Source organism: Hibiscus syriacus, unplaced genomic scaffold (genome assembly GCF_006381635.1).
Source record: "Hibiscus syriacus cultivar Baekdansim isolate YM2019G1 unplaced genomic scaffold, ASM638163v2 tig00110647_pilon, whole genome shotgun sequence".
In the NCBI taxonomy this organism is placed as follows: Eukaryota; Viridiplantae; Streptophyta; class Magnoliopsida; order Malvales; family Malvaceae; genus Hibiscus; species Hibiscus syriacus.
Window position 1 is genome coordinate 650,217 of NW_024062811.1, and position 21,686 is coordinate 671,902.

Sequence of the window (21,686 nt, forward strand, 5' to 3'; positions counted from 1 at the left end):
TAACCTATTTAATTATAATGGATAAAAATAAAATTTAAAATTAATATGGGCTAAAAAGGTTATTTTACCTTAAATATAAATATAAGCTGGTAATGACTAAAATATAATAGAATAAAATTAGAAGCCTAAATTAAAATGTTCAGAAAAATGATTTTGGGGACTAAATTGAAAAGATTACAAACTAGGATGACTGCGCGTGTGTTTTGGCCATTAGTGAAATTACGCCCAGCCCCTCATCAAAACGGTGTCGTTTCGATGAGGGTACAAATACCCTAAAACCGGCCTTCAAAGGCCATTTCTCTCTTTTTCTTTCTTTTTAATTCTCTCTCTTATGAGAGAATTATCTCATCTCTCTCTATTTCCCTCGTCTGAGGGAATTCTGGGAGCCGCCGGCAGCCATACGCCGCCACGAGCTCCACCGCCGGCCACCACCACCGGTGGCCGGAAATTCCCAAATTATCCTAGATTACAAATCTCGACCTTCTAAGGCGAATACAGTCTCTGTTTTCTTTAAAAAGCTCCTAATCGGAGCAAATCTACAGTTTATACCTCCGGTTTTCGAGTGCTTTAGAGGCGTATGGTGGCGAGTGGAGGCTTCGACGATGTTGGTAAGTCTCTTCCCGTTCTCTCGTTTTTTTTATGTTTCTTGGTTTGCTGGTTGTTGGTCTCCTCTTTTTCCTCTCCGTGGCTGTTGTGTGTTTTTTCTTCTTGCAGGGAACGGTGGCTTTTATAGCCACCTTGGTGCTCCTCTTCGAACTGGTTAAAGAATGTAAGCCTCGTTGAGTCACCAAAGCTAGGCTGGTGACTCACCGTAGGGATGGTCGTGGGATGCCATCTAGTGTTCTGGAATTCTCGTTTGGTGTCGTGGCAACGATGGAGCAGAGTGGAGGTTTCTGGCGAGGCGGCTGGAAGCTAGGGTTTGGGCCGGTTTGTAATTATTATTATTTTAATAATAATATAATATATATATATATAATATATATAATAATAATAATAATTATAATAATAATAATAATAAATAAATAAAATGGGTAAAAATTAGTATCTTCAGTGCCCCTCTTTGCTCATTCTTGTGTTAACAAGAATAGGGCAAAGACGAAAAGATAATAAATTTTTTATCCATTTGACTTCACTTGATTTTGATGATAACGTTGAATAATTTCTTCTTTGGGATTAGTTCTTCTAATTATGAACTTTTCCACTGGGATGACAATTTATCTCCTTCTGTGATGTAATCTAGCAAAGGTTGCACAAGCTCTTCTCATTGTGAACTTCTTTTCTTCAGATGAGTTCTTCTCATTGTGAACTCCTTCTGGAAATGCTGATGATGATATATCTCTTTCTGTGATAGAGTCATGCAAAAGGTCGAACAAGCTCTTCTCATTATGAACTTCTTCTTCTTTCTTCAGATGAGTTCTTCTCATGATGAACTCTCTCTGGAAAAGTTGATCCATCGAGTGATAAATTCGAGCGAAAAGTTGAACAAGTTCTTCTTATTATGAACTTCTTCTTTCTTTAGATGACGAGTTCTTCTCATTATGAACTCTACCTGGCAATGTTGATCCATCAAATGATGAATTTAAACAAAAGGTTGAACAAATTCTTCTCATTATGAACTTCTTCTTCTTTCTTCAGATGAGTTCTTCTTATTATGAACTCGAACTGGTAATGCTGATCCATTGAATGATGAATTCAAGAAAAAAGTTGAACAAGTTCTTCTCATTATGAACTTTCTCTGGAAAAGCTGATCCATCAAATGATGGATTTGAGCAAAAGGTTGAACAAATTCTTCTCATTATGAATTCTTCTTCCTTCTTCAGATGAGTTCTTCTCATTATGAATTTTTTTTGGAAAAGTTGATCCATCAAATGATGGATTTGAGCAAAAGGTTGAACAAATTCTTCTCATTATGAATTTCTTCTTCCTTCTTCAGATGAGTTCTTCTCATTATGAACTTTTTCTGGAAAAGCTGATCCATCAAATGATGGATTTGAGCAAAAGGTTGAACAAATTCTTCTCATTATGAATTTCTTCTTCCTTCTTCAGATGAGTTCTTCTCATTATGAACTTTTTTTTGGAAAAGCTGATCCATCAAATGATGGATTTGAGCAAAAGGTTGAACAAATTCTTCTCATTATGAATTTCTTCTTCCTTCTTCAGATGAGTTCTTCTCATTATGAACTTTTTCTGGAAAAGCTGATCCATCAAATGATGGATTTGAGCAAAAGGTTGAACAAATTATTCTCATTATGAATTTCTTCTTCCTTCTTCAGATGAGTTCTTCTCATTATGAACTTCAACTGACACTGTTGATCCATTGAATGATGAATTTAAATCTTTGCTAAAATCTTTGAAATTCCTGTCAGAATTCAACATGGATAAAATGAATGAAAATGCATCTATTTTTTCAAATGTCTTAATATGATGCATGAATGTTTATGCAATTTTCATTTGACTTCAAAGTGGTGAGCTTGGTTTTCCTCCACTTCATCATTTATTGCCAGGTTCACCTCTGGATATCAATGTAGCAACTTATGCTATCAAGCTTGCATTTTTGAAGAATCATCTGATCAACTTGTATCTTTATGTCTTCTTTGCTTCATGAAAGTCTCAGAAGAATTGTTTCATTTGTGGAACTCTTGTCGTAGTCAGAACTATGACCTTGATGCCCCATTTTGTCTTGGATAAAACCAACTTTCTTTGCTTGGAGTTGTGCAGAAATCTAAAGCTTTCATCTTTGAAAAGAGAATCTATCATCTTTAAAAAGAGAATTTATCATCTTTGAAGAGAGAATCTATCATCTTTGAAGAGTGTAGATGTAGATATGCATGACTCATCAGAGATTAATTAGGAGAATAGAGTCTGTTCTGATTTAACTCTTGAAACATATCACAAGGAGGATTTATCTTAATTCCTTTCATATCTCCACATCTAATCCAATCTCGAATACGGAAACTTGGACCATATCATGTTGAGATGTTTAACAACAACCTGTCGTTCAACCTTAGTTGGTGCCACTAGTTTCTTGTTGTTAAAATTTCTGCTTCCCTTCTGTGGAAAGAAATCTTCATTATATCTCGCTTCTAATATTGGGGTAGAAGAATACAGACTTGATCAATAAATGGAAACCATATGATCGTAACATTGGTTCAACATCAGAATAGCAGGTTCGTAAAACATTTGACAACACATTCATCTTTTCCTGTAGTTTCTGCTCAGATGTTTGTAAAACATTTGACAACACATTCATCCTTTCCTGTGGTTTCTGCTCAGATGTTCATAAAACATTTGACAACACATTCATCATTTCCTGTAGTTTCTGCTCAGATGTTCTCAATCATTGAAGCTCTTTGCCTAGTGTTCAAAGCTTTTGAATGACGTCACAAGACCACTTGAGAACAAAACTTAATAGGAATACAAATGAGATGCTGGTATGAGCAAAAAGTTGATCAAATTCTCAAGATATGCTAGTGATGAATTGAATAAGAGATACCAATTGCTCTTGATATTGTCTCAGGCAAGGGTAAGTGTGATATTGATCACGTTTTCTTCTGTAATGAGCGTTATAGGAATTAGAAACACACCCACTATAAGAGCCATGTATGGAAAGATATCCGTAGAATTCTTGATGCTGGGGATGAAACTCACATGATAAACCAAATAGATGAAAACTCGGTTCAGTCTAGTTGGCAATGATAACCCCAGTAACATCGGGAAAGAATAATATACATGAGCTTCTCTCTTCAATTCATCAAGTAAACAAAACTGATGTGAAAAACATGTTCGTAACCTCAATAGTATGGTTGAAACTAACTGACAGAAATCTCAAAGAAATATTTTCAATTATCACCGACACAAAAGGCCAAATTCAGATTTCGAGGTCTCGAGGAACTGATCCTTGGATCGAATGATTTACAAAGGGACCATCTTTATTCATGTAACCATGATGTAGCTTAACAAAGAACACACTATCATGTGACACATGGTTTAAGAAGATTGGATATTTGAAACCATACTTGCTGAATAAATATTTGTTCAACAACAGGACCCTAATGCAACTGCCTGATGAACGAAGCAATTATGTGTAGTCAGATTGACTGTTATTGTTTCACCATTTTCATTCTTCATATTTTTCTGTCTTATTGGAAATATCTACTCAAGTCAATGATTTTTAACACATGATGATGTGGGCCTTCAGCATGCCCCAGCATTTGCTGATACGATCATTCAAAAATGCATCAACAGTCCTAATTCTGATTGAAATGGGCTTTCAGCATGCCCCGATATTTGCTTCTTGTTAATCCGAGCCTTCAAAATGCCCCACATGGATCTGTCTGAAGGAACCTTTAAAATGCCCCAACATTTGCTGATACAGATGTTAAAAGTGTGCTCAACATTACTTCTTGTTGAGATGAGCCTCTAAGAATGCCCCAAATATTCATATTGTTGTGAGCCTTCAAAATGCCCCAATATTCTATTTCTGATTGAAATGGGCCCTCAAGATGTCCCTCTAGATTTTTCTGATTCACTCTCAATGTCTGTTTGACTGAAATGTTATGATCCCCACAAGGTTCAATTTTGACAATGCACTGTTGTAGGTACTTGTGGCTTTATTCGTGCCCCAAATCTGTTTATCTTGAATACTCTCATTCTGGCGTCACTAAACAGCAGTGTTGTCCGGTAACTGGAAGAATTCTCTTCATATTGTCACAAACTTAAGAAGTACTCAATCATTCTGACAGAAACGTCTGAAATATGTGTCTTCTGAATGAGGTGACCATTTTCTGTATCTGGAGGGATTTAGTTAGACAGTGAAGTAAAAATAGCTTGGTAATCTGTTTCAGGCTGACACAGTGGCTTATCATCTTTCAGTGAAGGCTATTTCTAGAATATACTTTTCTGAGGTCGAGAAACCAATTTATGTGAATAGTAATCTGATACAACAACAAGACTACATATACAGTGGTATAGGCTTTTGAAAAATCTGCATCCATGCAACATGTTGATTCTGATAACAACGCATCTGATTATGAAGTGATCTTTCAGGATGATTTCACAGATATTGATAGTTCTTCTGATATCGAGGAAATCCTGAATTCTGATTCTGATGAGGAGAATAAACTGTTATACTTGCCAAAAATGGGATTCTCAGAGGCTGAGGCTTCAATAGCCATGGAGAGATGTGGTCCCGATTCATCAATTGCAGAGTTGACAGATTTTATATGTGCTGATTAAATGGCTAAGGCTGCTGACGTACTTCTTCCAGTAGAAGGTAGGAATTCATCATACAATGACCCCAATTACAAGCAAAGGCGAAACTTGGGCTATGATTTTTGAAAAGGAAGAAGCAGAGGAAGCTTGAAAAGAAGCTTCTTAATGAAGACGATCATGCAGTTCATCTTTTAATTCCAATGATTGGTTCTGGGGTTCCTACCGAACCAGATCAGATAACTCAAAGAACACTTCCAGAAGATGCTATTAGCACATTCCTCTTCCAAATTCAATAACTGGTTCTGTGGTTCATACCAAACCAGATCAGATAACTCAAAGAACACTTCCAGAAGATACTATGAGCACATTTATCTTTTAAATTCAATGATTGATATGTGGTTCATACCAAACCAGATCAGATAACTCAAAGAACACTTCCAGAAGATACTATTGGGTCTTCTTATTTCTACTATGAGCACATGGCACTTGTTCCAGTTAATGTTTGGGCTGGAATATCATAGTATTTATTCGATGTATAGCCAGAATTTGTAGATTCGAAGCATTTTCATGCTGTTACACTGAAAATAGGCTATATTCATAATCTGCCAATTGAGAACAGATTTCCTCTTATCTTGTTTTCTCCATGCACTATACATGATATTTTTCCATTGAAAAGAAATGATAGCCTTCCTGGGATCCAAGAACAAAGTTGAACTGCTTACAAACATGTACAAGAAGTTCCAGATTGACAGAAAGGATCTGTAAGGCTCTTGAAGCTTATGACGATGAGCTACCTTCGAGTGTCCAGAAGTATGTTCTTGATGAGTGCCGAAAATGGAATCTGGTATGGGTTGGAAGAAATAAAGTTGTTCCACTTGAACCTGATGAGGTAGAAATGCTTCTAGGTTTCCCTAAAAACCATACATAAGGAGCTGCTAGAGACATGTTCTCTGGTGATATTAATGTCCTGTCTCTTTTTTCTGGGATCAGTGATGCAAATGTCGCCTTCTACTGTCTTGGCATACCTTTGAAAACAGATGTGCAAGAACTGAATGATGATCGATTGGAGCAATTGATGAGTAGATTTGGTGGATTCGACCTTGTTGTCGATGGCATCCAGCGTAACAACCTTACTGGAAGAAATAAACATCATCAGGATGAAATAGAAGATTTTTGTTAGTGCATTTTCTTGCAATGACTGCTACGACAACTGTCTCTTCTGCTGCTCCAATATATTCCACTCTTTTCGAATCATGGAACAGTTTAGTTAACAGTAAAACTGGTCATTTTCAACTTTCAGAATCCTGTAACCAATGTTACCCTATATAAAAGGCCTATAAGGGTATATTCTGTTCCAATGTCTTGTTATGTACCATAAGTCCTCAAATTCAAATTCAGCAATCTTCTGAAGGACATAATGAATATCATCTTGACAAAGAAAATGATCAGTATAGAAGAAGTAGCAATAATGTATCAAGACTTGAGCCAGCATCACGGTATAACCAGAGTGCAGGTAATGACTTGTTCATGGCTTTATGATGTAATCTTCTAGAGAACATGAATTGATGGTTGGGGAAAATAATCTGTCTGGTGATGCTTATCGCCCTCAGTATGAGATAAACGATAATCTTTCTTGATGAATTGCTAATGTCATAGGAGAGTGTCACAAGTTCAATTCTCCAGACTTTCTGGCTTTTTGGACCACTTGCCTTCAAAAATGTGAAGTGTTTCATCATTCTAGCCTCATTCATTCTTTTTCTTCAACAGAGGTAGAATAAGCAACAATTTGCTTCAAGGTCCTTCTCCATTTGAAAATGTCGTGTTTGAAATTTTTTTTCTCCTTTCTTTATTGAAGAATGAAAGAATTTTGCAAAGTATTACCCCTTTCAGGTTCACAATATAATCGAATCATAAACAATGAGTTTAATGAATATCAAATAAATCAACTACACTTTTAAATCATTCAAAAATCTTAGTCCTATGGCAAGTGTCAAAATTATTGACTGATTTGAGGTGTAGGTTGATTTTGGTAAAGTAGGTTCTTTCAAGTTGGTTTAGTATGTCGCTTCGGGCTTCCACTAACTTGAAGAAATGGTTTTTATGCTCATCTTGTAGAGATGCTTCTCGTTTCCAGAATCTCAGGAACGTTTTTGAGATGTGTGGTTCTTCATTAAGAGCTTAAGATCGTCTCTTATGTCGTTGTTGCACCATTCAATATTCGAGCCGCCTTTTTCAGGTTTTCAACTCGAATCCTCCTTTGGTTTCAAGATGTTATTTAAAAATTTATATCTTGAACCCACCTTTATCATTTTTCATATCATGCATTAAAGATTTTAAAAACTAATTTTTGCAAATAAAAATCAATCTTGGAAGGCGGAATGAATTCTAAAGATATCATCTTTTACTTAGAAATCCATGTATGATTAGAATGGACTTTTCAGGTACGTAACGTAGGCCATGGCTTATGGTTACGAAAGAAAGGGATAGAAAGACCCAAATAAGTGTTTAAGGGTCATCAAAACAAGGATCAATTTATTCTGATGCCATCAATATTGTTTTGTTTGACTTGGATCTGCCTTGCTGGGGAATTTTCCATCAATTGGATCCCTCTAGACTGCCAAATTTTGGATTCATTTCCATTTTCTCATATCTCCAGCATTTCTTGCTCTTCTTGTTTGTACTTGATCAACCTTGTAACTTGAGGCTCAATAAATCACCCATCTTGATTCAATTTTCCTTTTTCTTTTTTTTTCCTTTTTTTTCCTTTTTTTTTTCTTCTTTCTTTGCTGGATGAGTATAATACTTCAATTGCTTTGAGCACCTCATTTTCCTTTTGCATTTTGGAGGTTTTCCATTATTCTTGATTGGATTGATCTTCAAGCACTCTGTATTTGACATACTTTGTAGTTCAAAACTTTCATGACTTCATGGAAACTTGTCTTCGTAATAAAACTGTATTGACAATCTTTATTCTTGTGAGCCAATATCCTTTACCTTGCCCCCCAATGTAGAGGGTGATCCTTGGTTAGGGTTGAATTAGAAGAAAAATTATTCAGGCTCAAATGGGGACAACAAAGGATATATATATATATATATAAATAAATGAAACAATGCCGTTCATCATCTCATACACAGAAACCTTTGTAAAAAGAGGTATCCACAGGGGGATGAATATTCAAGATTAACTTTATTTACATGAAAAAATGTAATTAATGCATGATATATTTATTTCAATCAATCACTTTCCCATTCTTCTTTGAGTATGCCCTAATCACTTGAAATTATCATCAATGAGTTGGTCCATGATGCCTCATCTCGTCTCTTCTTGCAGTAAAAATCACGAATAATTGAAAGTATGGTTATTTTGAGGTCTTTTGGTTTATGATGGTTTTGTGTTTGGAAGGACAAATGTATGACTTTTAAAGTCATGCATATGGTGGAAGGGATAATATCATAAACCAACCAACTCTATCCGAGAAGGTAACATCTAGAGTTGATGTCTCAAAAACAAGTAGAGACATTTCTTCAGAATCTCAGATAAATGTAGTGTCAGGATTTGGTTTTGGTAAGGGTCGAGTAATTGGCATTGGATGGGATATTGAAGATATAATTTTACCACTTGCCAATAGATCTATAACTCTTGAAAAATTAAAAGAATATTTAATCTACTTGATACTCAATAATCTGAAGATTAAAATTTGACTCCTTGCTCATAACCATAAAAGAAACACAATTTATTTTTTGCACAAAAGGCGGAGAAAGAAACAAAAAAACAAGTTCAAACAAGATGCTGAAAATAGAAAAGTACTATAGTGGTAGATAACACTTCCACTTATTTATTTATCATGACTCATCACTCCTCTATTGTATGTACTTGGCCAAGGATTTTTATCCTTATTTGCTCATTCTTTTCTTGATCATTTCTTGTTTCAAGACTCCCTTATCGACGAGCGTCTCTATTTCCTTTAACAGTGACCAACAATTCCCTGTTGAATGTCCAGATACTCCCAAGTGAAAATTACAGAAGCTATTTTGATCCTAGCAATGAGCATAAGGCCTTGGTGACACCTTCACCAATCTTGGTGTAATGTATTGACCTTTAACCAAATGAGGGTATAGGTCTGAGATAGATTCTTGAAACACCTTTAGAGTTTTTCTTGCTCGCGAGGTTATCACTTTCTTTGATCGTTCTGAACGAATGAATGCTCTCATGTTATTGAGGGGGTTCTGAATGCTCATTTCAGCTATAACTGGGGTAGTATTAACCATACTCCTTAAGTTTCCCCTTGCCTTACTGGTTTTCGGAAAATCTGATATAGGTATCTGAGGTGTCTTCTGAGTTATATCTGCCTCATTCTTTCTTAGACCTATAGGCCAATCTCGAATTACATCCATGGGAGCCTTTTGACTTCTTTTCCCATTTTCTTGTGCCCAATATTCTTCGTAGGATTTGGTTACATTAGTTTCTGTTGCAACAACGGTTTCTTAACATTTAACCTTAACCCCTTCTTTTATCTTGTATTTTTGAATTGCTTGCTCTAAAGGGTCTTGGAAATTTCCCTTAAGGTTACCAGGAACCTTAACTGAACAATTTGGAATTCTAGTCTGATTTATCCAAGGAACTTCCTTATAGGTCCAATTATCATTTGGAGGCCACTGTGATTGATCAAGTTGTGGAGTAATTGATCTGGCTGAGAGCATTTTTGGATGCAATTTTCACTCGAACAGTGGAAGGGAGGAAATTGAAATCCCTGCACATTCTTTTTCTTCTTGATCACTCTATAAGGTTTGGCACCATGTTTAACAGAATAAGACCTCATTGTATTAACCCTAGCTTCTTTCTTGACTTTAGTATTGTCAGAGCCTCTTATCTTGCCATTCTTGATAGCCATTTCGATGATTTCTCCACTTATGATGATGTCAGAGAAATTATTAGGGACAACCCCTATCATGTGATTAACATAAGGAAATTTTAATGTGTTGATGAACAAAGTAGTGAACTCTTTTTCAGTCAATGGTGGATGTACTTGTGAAGCAACGTTTTTTCATCGTTGTGAATATTGTCGAAAGCTTTCATTGCACTTCATATTCATGCTTTGCAACATTGTTCGATCAGGGGCCATATCAGTCATGTGCTTGTATTGACCCAAAAAAGCTTGAGATAAGTCCCTCCAAGAACGTATTTGAGTACATTTTAGCTGATTATACCATCTGGATGCAGACCCAGATAAACTGTCTTGGAAACAGTGGATCAACAATTTTTCATTCTCTATATAGCCAGTCATACGACGAAAATACATAGTGATATAATGAAGGGCATGTGGTCCCATTATACTTCTCAAAATCTGGAACCTTGAACTTTGGTGGAATAACCAGGCCAGGGACCAAACTTAGTTCTTTGGCATCAAACCCATAAAATGACTCAACTGTCTCTATAGATTTTATCACCTCTTTTATATTTTCCAGTTGTTGAGTGAATTTTTCCTTCTCAACTGATTTGTTTAGGTCAAGGACCTTATTACTAATACAAAATTCATCAGGCTTCAACTCATAAGTAGTAGGACAATCAGTGGGGAACGATGCTCCAGCTTGATATGGTGAGTTCTTAACAGCGAAGTAAATCGGTGATTGAATTTCCTGAGGTACAGAGGTGAACTCAGGAATATGAACAGGTGTAACACCCAAAGAATTTGTGGGGTTTTCAACAAGACTCTTTCCAGCAGTCAAATGCTTATCAATCATTTCTTTCATATTGTTCAGTAGATCGATCTGAGAATTAGCTTCGATTTGTGCCAACTTGCTCCTCAATTCCTCTTGTATTTCTTTCTGCTTTATCTCAAATTTGGCTAGCCTATCTTCAGTTTCTTTAGACATTTTTCTTGTGTCGTGCTGAGCGTTCTTGCTTCAAGGAAAAACAAAGATCACTTCATTTGAAATCCTTATTTTAATGAATGTTTTATTGTATTATGACAAAAAAATGCGAAGATGCCAAAGGCAAATGTAAATATATGAATGTAATAATAAGAATACAAATTGTGCAATACAAAAGCAAACATAAAAATACAAATGCAAAGATGCCAAATGTAAATATGCAATTGTAAAAATGTAAATGTAAATTATTTAAAATTCCAGAATAGGACATCCAGTTATATTAAGACTGCCCTTTTCTTTGATATTGAAAATAAATAAACATTATTATTTAATTAAATATGTTTTAATGCATGATGTAAATTTAAAAATGTAAATGTAAATACAAACGTAAAAATGTACAAATGCATGTATGAAAATGTGTTACTCAAGAGTGATCATCTTAGAACAGATTTTATTGAACGCAAAAGTTTTGGTACATCAAACAAAACTTTACATATAGGGATATATTTTTACTCCTAACTTTTCCAAAGCCTAATTAGTTTCCATTCATGCTCAAAAAGTTGAGTCTTCAGTCTGCTTCATCTCCTTGTAAAATCAGCTAAATCTATCATTTAAGAACCATATTGCTTGTATGGACTGCAACTTCTTCTATGACATTCTCTTTCATCTTCTGTGTCACTTCTCGAAGTTGCTCATTTTCCCTTGTAAGAGATCCTTTCTGTCTAAGAAGTTCTTGAACAAGATCTTCATATATGTTGCAGTTCTTTTTCAGCTTGGTGACCCCTATGATCCACTCTTCTGGGGTGTTTCCTATGCCAACATTTCGAAAGGCTTGACTGATCTTCTGGAAATCTTCATGCATGGCTTCCATTTTTGTGCTCAATTTCTTGTTTTGATCCTTCAAGTCCTTCAAATAACATGCTTGAGCTTCATAAAAACCTCCACTACTCTGAATGCCCTGACTGATGCTCTTACCATAGACTGCTTTTGGTATCAATCTGGTAGGATCTTTGTGTAATACTTTTGGTATTAATATAACTAGTTCTCTGTGTGCATTGCTTGCTTCTATCCTCGAAGTTTCCTCAGGATGTCTTTCCTTGGCCATATCATATTTTGTTTGATCATAAAATTTTTTGTCCATTTACGATTTCTTTCCAATATGATGAACAGTCTTTCCAATAAACACCTTTTGGTTATGCCACGATCATGCAATGCAAACAAAAGAAATCAATATAAACAAGTTTAGAGCAAACAATATGTATGAAAAAAACGAGAAGTGAAAAAAGAAATTGGTTAGTACCAATTAATGGAAAGAAAAATCTATCTATCAAGGTATAAATCTTAACCTCATACTTTCTAGTTCCATGCTTTGTTTGGAAAAATTAACCTAACTGCATGATTTCTAGTTCACATGCATTTATTCAGAGAGGAAAATAATAAATTAAATAAATTAAAAGCTAGAGCTTATTTCTCCTTTGTGTACACCTATGGCCATGGTTTCAGCATTGTCTTAGATTAGGAGAATTTCTAAGGTTTATTATATGCAGGTTTTTAGTTCTAGGAGTAAAGGTACTCGAATTGTCCTTGTTGATGCCCCTTTGGGCTATCAACCCTCAATCCTAGTCCATTACAGACTTAAGCAGATCGAGTTCAATTCGAGGGGACACATTTCTCTATGCCTGACACGGAGAATAAATTCTCACGAAAACATAGAGCATATGAACCCCGAAAGTTACTTGCTAGGTCTGACACGGAGAATAAATTCTCACGAAGACGTCGCTTTCACTCCCACTTAAAAAGGGACAAACTTGATTAGAAAGCTTATGTTATGGAATGCAAGTGTTGTGTGTGAGGATAAATGTTCAAACCTCTAACAAATAAATAATAAAATTTAATATTTGAAAATAAAGCATTAATTAAAATAACATATAAATATTATGAAAATAATAAGTATATATATAAAAATTTTGAAAAGAAAGAATTAAAAATTAAATATATGAATTTTTTTCTAATTAATAGACAATTTATAATTAATTTCAAAGCATGACTAGTCCCCAGCGGAGTCGCCAAGCTGTCGTAACCGGTTTTCGTCCGGGCACGAAATATTATACTTGGCGGGAAAATTGATGTGAATAAATAGTTTTGAAAATAATTTGGGAGTCGCCATCGGCCTTTTGGGTCAGGTAGGTCGAATACCTAAAGATTATTTTTTAAAAGAGTTTTAAGAAAACATCAATTAAAAAATGAACTGATCTGCGTTTATAACCAAAAATTCGTTCTTTTTAATAATAAAAAAGGGATTCGTGGTTGATTATATTTAGGCAAGGATTAGCACCCCTACAACGCCCAAAATTAGTACTTTTTAATTATAAATTGTCTCTATTAAAAAATTCAAAATATATTTAATTTATAATCCTATTATTTCAAAATTATATAAAAAATATTTATTTATTTTTAAAATATCAGAAAATGACTTCTAGGTGTCTTAAGACAGTTCTTTTCTTTGATATTAATAAATATTAATTTAAATAAAATTAAATAATAATTTTTATAATATTTAATTTTAAAATACCAGAATAGGACATCCAGTTGTATTAAGACTGTCCTTTTCTTTGATATTGAAAAATAAATAAATATTAAATATGATAAAAAATTTATGTAAAAAAAATTTTTATATAATATTATTATATATATATATATTTATGAATATATAATAATAATAAAAATAATATTTAAATATATAAACCAGTAAAATTAATAAAAATACAATTAGAACTATATTTAAAGGCAGTAAAATAAATGCTAATATTTAAAATAGTGACTAAATTATAATAAAAATAAATTTAAAGGGTATAATTCGAATTAATAAACTACTATGTATAATAATATAATTTAACCTATTTAATTATAATGGATAAAAATAAAATTTAAAATTAATATGGGCTAAAAAGGTTATTTTACCTTAAATATAAATATAAGCTGGTAATGACTAAAATATAATAGAATAAAATTAGAAGCCTAAATTAAAATGTTCAGAAAAATGATTATGGGGACTAAATTGAAAAGATTACAAACTAGGATGATTGCGCGTGTGTTTTAGCCATTAGTGAAATTACGCCCAGGCCCCTCATCAAAACGGTGTCGTTTCGATGAGGGTACAAATACCCTAAAACCGGCCTTCAAAGGCCATTTCTCTCTTTTTCTTTCTTTTTTAATTCTCTCTCTTATGAGAGAATTCTCTCATCTCTCTCTCTATTTCCCTCGTCTGAGGGAATTCTGGGAGCCGCCGGCTCCACCGCCGGCCACCACCACCGGTGGCCGGAAATTCCCAAATTATCCTAGATTACAAATCTCGACCTTCTAAGGCCGAATACAGTCTCTGTTTTCTTTAAAAAGCTCCTAATCGGAGCAAATCTACAGTTTATACCTCCGGTTTTCGAGTGCTTTAGAGGCGTATGGTGGCGAGTGGAGGCTTCGACGATGTTGGTAAGTCTCTTCCCGTTCTCTCATTTTTTTTATGTTTCTTGGTTTGCTGGTTGTTGGTCTCCTCTTTTTCCTCTCTGTCTCCTTCTCTCCGTGGCTGTTGTGTGTTTTTTTCTTCTTGCAGGGAACGGTGGCTTTTATAGCCACCTTGGTGCTCCTCTTCGAACTGGTTAAAGAATGTAAGCCTCGATGAGTCACCAAAGCTAGGCTGGTGACTCACCGTAGGGATGGTCGTGGGATGCCATCTGGTGTTCTGGAATTCTCGTTTGGTGTCGTGGCAACGATGGAGCAGAGTGGAGGTTTCTGGCGAGGCGGCTGGAAGCTAGGGTTTGGGCCGGTTTGTAATTATTATTATTTTTTTAATAATAATAATAATATATATAATAATATATATAATAATTATAATAATAATAATAATAATAATAATAATAATAAATAAATAAATAAAATGGGTAAAAAATTAGTATCTTCAGCAACCACAGAGAAACTGCCAATAACAAGTGGGTTTACAGGGCGGTGACTACAGACAAACTGAAGTTGTGTTCAACTTCAGTTGGCATACTACAGTAACAAGAGCAGAAATGCTGCTGCATTGATCAAGGTGTGAAGACAGATTAAAATCAGTCTTCAAATGAGAGATTGTTGGAAAGTTAGTCAATAAAAGTGGCAGTAGCCTGCTGCTAACATTTTTGTCAAAGTTTGGCAAGGATTTTGAATTTAGGTAATGGGTAAAATGCACTTTAGTCATTGTAATTTAGAGTATTTTCAAATATTAGTCCCTAAGCTTCAACTATAAATACCCTAACCCATTTAGCTTCAAAATCATCCCAAAATCTTCTAGTTCTCTCTCAAGTGTGTTTTGTAAACACCTGTAAATTTTTTCTCTTAGTAAAAGATCTGCAGCAGTCCGGAGATGTAAGCAAATTGGCTGAACTCCGTTATCAATTTCAGGTATTATTTTTCCGCTTTTATTTCACCTTATCACTAATCTGGTTATAGGGAAATTACTCGTTACTCGTTTTATTTCCCAACAGCGAGAACTGTGTTTTTTTGCAGCGGCATTCTTGTTCAAGTTCCTTCCATGAAAAATGATGAAGATGGAATTTTCAATCAAGCCAAGCAACTGTGAGCCGTAGAAGGTCCATCATCAAGTTCAACAAGTTTTAGTGGAACTGGTAGATTACTCTCAGGGGAAACCGTACTATTTGCACCTCAGCAATTTGCTTATGTTATTCACAACACAGTTTACTGGAGCAATGGTAGATGATGACCCTCTGAGAAGGTTGGATGATCCTAAAAATGCACCGTTTTTAGAGGAACTGACAAGTAGAATTGAACACCTCTGTTTAAGTAATGATAGATAGTGATAGATGTTATTGAAGGTGGATGATTTTTGTCCCTCTGTTTGGAGTAAGTACTCAGCTGTATGACTACAGTTAGCCTTGCACGTTCTTTTCTTTTCCATTTTGTGTATATTGTAAACAAGTGTTTGATTCTTTTATGAATGAATTAATTTTATGTTTCAGAATGCTGTTTCTTGCTTATTAACAACTTGATTGCATCTGGATGCAGCGCATCAGAAAATGTGAGTGTGCTAAAGAGCTTGAGCCTGCTGATAGGACTTGTGTTCATGTCAGTATGTTAAAGAGGGACGAGAAATTCCCTGCGAGTCTCTTGCTCTTGCTCTTGTTAGCATTACCTTTTTCCAGAAGGTTGAAGTCCATTCTATTCAAGGGTATGGCGTTAATTTTTTTTCTCCTTGCAGGAACCAGAGAAGAAACGTCTGATAGCATTTTAGGGTGTTGGAAGAACTCTTGGTACAGCAGTTTAGAATCTGCTGAGCCATCTCTTAGTTGTAGTCATCTCAACTCTGCTCCAAACCCTTCTTTAGGACCAAAGTTTACCCTAAACCTCAGTTAAGTTTAGGTTGGCTAGCCCGCTTCAATCTCCATCACACGGTTGATGACATCCGTTCCTTAATCAATGCATCTAGACCTGGAAGCGCCACAAACTATCAATTGCAGATAATGGGTTTCCCTCCCAAACATCTTATCGATCCAACCCATACCATAGAGCAGGCAGACCTTGCTAATTTCGTAATAATTCAGGCCGGACTGGCATGTAAACTGTCTATCTACTTATCTCTCTACAGGTACTTATTGTAGTTCAATTTACTTAAAACGGTCATGAGCCGCTACATTAACACTGGAAAGAAAGTTTTTTATGGTTGTTTGTGGATTGAATTGTTTGAATCCCCTAGTTCTTTCTTTCGTTTTCCTTAATTATCTTTTAATCTAATAAACACACATTATAGCACTTTTTATTCGGTCAGTTACAGGATGATGAGTGGTATATAATATCAAGACATGCTCCAAGTTGTCACCATAAGCACTCTATTTTTAAACTCACCATTTCCATGCAAGCTCCGATAACGAAGGGAAAGGGTCGGCCGGAGCTGGAGAATCTCACCAACAGATTTTTTTCCCCTTAACATCCAATACCGACGAGAGAAAGAGTATAATCTAGGGGTATACGAGAGTCTTGGTGTGAAAAGAGAATAGAAAAGCTACTAATGGAATAAAATGTGCATTAGACATGTGCTTATGTAAAAGATGCCGACAACTCCATCTTAACTTTATTTTCATCCAACTTAACGAGAAGATTCGAGAAAAGTATAGTTAGACTTATTCACATCGATTATAGGTTAGTGTTTTAAGATTTCTTAATTGAGATAAAAATTGTCTTGTATTTTTTATACATTTTAAATAAATATACAAGAAAAATAATAATTTTAATTCTATTAATAGAACTATTAATTAAATATGTCAAAATATAGTAAGGAATATAGTTTAAATTTTTATTCACAATAAAATTTGAGATTATTTTTAGATAACCTCTCTTTCTTATTTTTATATCAACAACAACAATAATAATAATTGGCAAAACTAAAAGAATTTATCAATAGTGTACTGCATAATAATCATATATATACATAAACACAACATTTAGATTATAGTTATTATTATTATTATTATTATTATTATAAAAGACATCTGACTAAACACTGTTACCAGTCTATAAACAAACATAATACACAAAAGAGATACAAATAATATAAAGAATATTTTAATTATAATATGAAAGTTAATTTAAACATAAAAGCTTTTTTTATTATTTTAAAGTAATCTAGATATAAAAGTACCACTACAACAAAATTGTTATACAACGACATTTTGAGAGTAAACGCCACTAATTTTAAACATATAGCGGCATTTACATTACAAATGCTACAAAATTGTAATTTTAGCGACGTTTTTATATAAACGTCGCAATAGGATTCATATATAGTGGTGTTTCTTCAACAAACGTTGCAACATAGTAGTACTTTAGCGGCATTTGTAATAAGTTTCATCTATAATGGCGTGTATTTTCAACAAATGGCTTAACAGAGTAGTACTTTAGCGGCATTTTTATACAAAAACCGCAATAGGTTTATCTATAGTGGCGTTTTTTCAATAAACGCCGCAACATAATAGTACTTTAGCGGTGTTTTTATACAACACTGCAATAGGGTCCATCTATAGTGGTATTGTTTTCAACAAACGTCATAACAGAGTATAACTTTAGCGGAGTTTTTATACAAACACCGCAATAGGGTTCATCTATAGTGTTTTTTCAATAAATGCCATAATAAAGTAGTACTTTAGCGGTATTTTTATACAAATGTTGCAACAGGGTTCATCTATAGTGACATTTTTTCAACAAATGTGCAACATAGTAATACTTTAGTGGCGTTTTTTAACAAATGCCGCAACAGAGTTGTATATTTTTTTTAAAAAAGAACAACGTATAAATTTTAATATTAATATTATTAAAATATATAAAAAATTAATATATTATTTTTAGAGTTGAATGCGAATTTTTCGAGTAAAATATCAAGTAACTCGCTTCGGCTCGTTAAGAATTTGAGACAAAAAGTCGAGTCTGTTCAATTCAAAAATTGATAGAATGATGGAGTCGATTTCAAGTATTCACTATCTATCTTGTCTCATTTACAACCTTAGACACAGGTAAAACAAATATATATAAATATATATGGTTTTTAAATTAAAAAGAAAATAATTTTTATTAATTTAGAGTAAGTACAAGGTAATGTCTATTCAAATATAACTCTCAACTATTTGACATTAAACACTCATATTCGAACTTGGGACCTGAAGGAATAAAAATAATTTTTTACCACCAAAATCACTCGATAAAATTAACTCTTTTATTAACTTGTCACCTCATCAAATTAACTAGAATTAAGGATTCTAAGATCAAAATATAATGAATTGATAATGTAAACGATTAAAATGTATTTTTTCAAAACGAATGATCAAAATATGATAGACTTAAAATAAAGGGTGAGTCTAAATATACCAATCAATCTACTAAACCCACCAACTTTAGTGTAATCATTATGTTTTTTTTTTGTTTTTTTATTAAAGTTTTTTTATCATTATGTCTTTTGCTTCTTTTTTATAATTAAGTCATAATTATTTATTTTTAAATTTTTGTTATTTTTTTACTTATTTAATTATACATACATATAAAATTTTATATTTTATGTTGTTTAATATTTATGTTTTTAAGTCAGAAACTGTGTCAAATTATTTTAAAAACTTCAATGTTTGAATAATTTTATATTTATGTTGCACATATTGAGAAATTTTAATATAAATTTGGACGTTACAGAATGATACTTTAGAAATACAATATTTTATTTAGTTTTTATATTTCCTATTCAAAATATAAAATCTATTAGTTAATTTAAAATAATGATTTATCTATATGAATATTTTATATATTTAAAAGTATATTGAAATAATATTAAATTTTATCTATATAAAATTTTCTATTAAGGTCTTTTTCATTATTAAAGTTTTCTATTAAAGTATTTTTCATTTATTTCTTCTATTAAAGTTATTTAATCAATTTAAACTTTTAAATTGAATTTAAATTTGAATTAGTGTTGGGTGGGGGCCGCATGTTGAGATTACAAAACATGGAATAGAGAAGTGTTGAAGAAGATGACAAGAAGCACCTCGTTCCCCTCCCAATCATCGAAAATGGTGAGTAGGGTGTTGTGCAAGTGAGTTGACTTGGTACATTTAGTAGTGCCCAAAATAAAAGTGATATTTGGTTTAGTTTACTCTTAAAAAGTAAAAGTGACTAAGCTTTTACTTTTTGTTCCTTATTTCTACCAGAACTTCCCCTCCGTAGACCAGAAATACCGCTGAGATCCACCCATGGACAGGGAGGCTAAGCTTCCGTTCCCCTATATGCCAATCTAGTCCGCCCAATCCCCAATCAAGACACATCATCTTCCACCTCATCCTCTTCGTCCCCTCCCGGCTTCATCTGTGATGTCCAAGCGGCCTTCAAGCGACATCGCTCTCTTGGACAACTCTCTTCCCTCTTTAAATTTAGTGTTCTTTTAGTTCAAATCCCTACTTTTTACTTGGTTAATTTTAAAATTTTAGTTGATGTTAAGGGTTTTATGTTACATATTATTTTGGACGAGTTCCTTTTTGTTGATTACCTTAAGCTATTTTAATTCATTTAAGGGCGTTTTAGCGATGTTTTCAAAGCAAATGCCACTACATTTATACATATCGCGGCGTTTATATCCAAAACGCCACTAAATGGTATCATTAACGGCGTTTTTCAAAAAATGCCACTAAAACTCGTACTTTAGTGGCGTTTATTTGACAAACGCCACTAAAGTTAAGTACTTTAGTGATGTTTTTTAAGAAAATGCCACGAAAAACATGTACTTTAGCGTCGTTTTTATAGAAAACGCTACTATAAAATGATAAATGATGGTGTTTGTGTCTATAAATGTCGTAATATTTGATAATTTTAATCGTGCAAACCCCTTTCCCCTTTTTCATCTGTTCCTATAATCCCCTTTTCCTATTTCCCATCTCCGTTGGACATACCCAAATACTCACGCAAAACTGTTGTTGTTCGTCGTCGGTCGAAGTATCGAGGCCTCTAACGTTATGCCATCAAAGCTCGACTCTTTAATTTGAGGTACGAATTTCACCATATTTTATTCTCCCTAATTTGAGTGTATCATATGGTCATTTACAGTTTCTACATTTATGATGACAACTCTTCTCTGGGAAGATTCTTTAGGATTTGTGTCACTAGAACTAGCTCGTAATTAGTTTGGGATTTATCATTTTGGATTTACATTTTTTATCATTTGCTAGATATAATAATAAGATATATTGCATTGCTGGACTTTCATATTATTAGTATTAATGTTAGGTCGAATTGTATGATTAACTCTTATATGACCTAGTGGTAGTTATATACACTGGTTCATAGAATTGGTTTCAGGTTCTTATATTTTGCCTTCAACATATAAAATGAATCGAAACATATACTTCGAGCCATTTGTGATGTTAATATTTGTTTCCTTAAGTTTATTTGTATTGATGGACTTTTATGTTTTTAGTATTGACATTTGGTTGAATTGTATGATCGAATTTATATGACATAGTGGTCGTTAGATACATCGGTTCATAGAATTGGTTTCAGGTGAGCTTTAATTTGATTGAAGACATTCAAAGGAAAATATGTTATCAATGAGGATTTGTGGTGATCTAAACCCGTCTGTTGTTTAGTAAGTCCATGTAGCATTTCGAAGAGCAGGCCTTTGCTGGGGGGAGGGTTTTGGATTTTTAGAGTAGCAGGGGAGGTTAAGGCAGAGCTAGGTGGTGCGGGGGGTGTTCTTTTGTCTCCAGCTGGTGAGTTAAGAGCTTATTTTTCCTGCTCAACTTTGTTAATTTGTGAAGATGGTCTGGTTTGTGTTTGCAGTCAATGTGGCTCTTGATGTTTAGGAAGAGATACCTTTTGCAGGTGTTGAAAGGTTAGTAATTGATTTTTTTCTAAAGCAGTGGTAATAGAGAGAAAGGAAAGAAAATTCTGGAGCTTGTTTTATCTTCTTCCTCTTATCTTCTCGTAAGCTCCATGGCAAAGGTAAGTTGGGTTCAAGTTGATTAATTCTTTTGTTTTAAAGTTGGTTTTGATTCTTAGAGTGATAGAAAAGATTAAGGAAAGCTTAAGAT

At 33.9% G+C, this 21,686-nt stretch overlaps 1 pseudogene; it reads left to right on the top strand.

Annotated features, from left to right (window-relative positions):
- The first annotated feature begins 873 nt into the window (after positions 1 to 873).
- Positions 874 to 21,458, top strand: LOC120137060 (annotated as a pseudogene).
- The last annotated feature ends 228 nt before the right edge of the window (positions 21,459 to 21,686 follow it).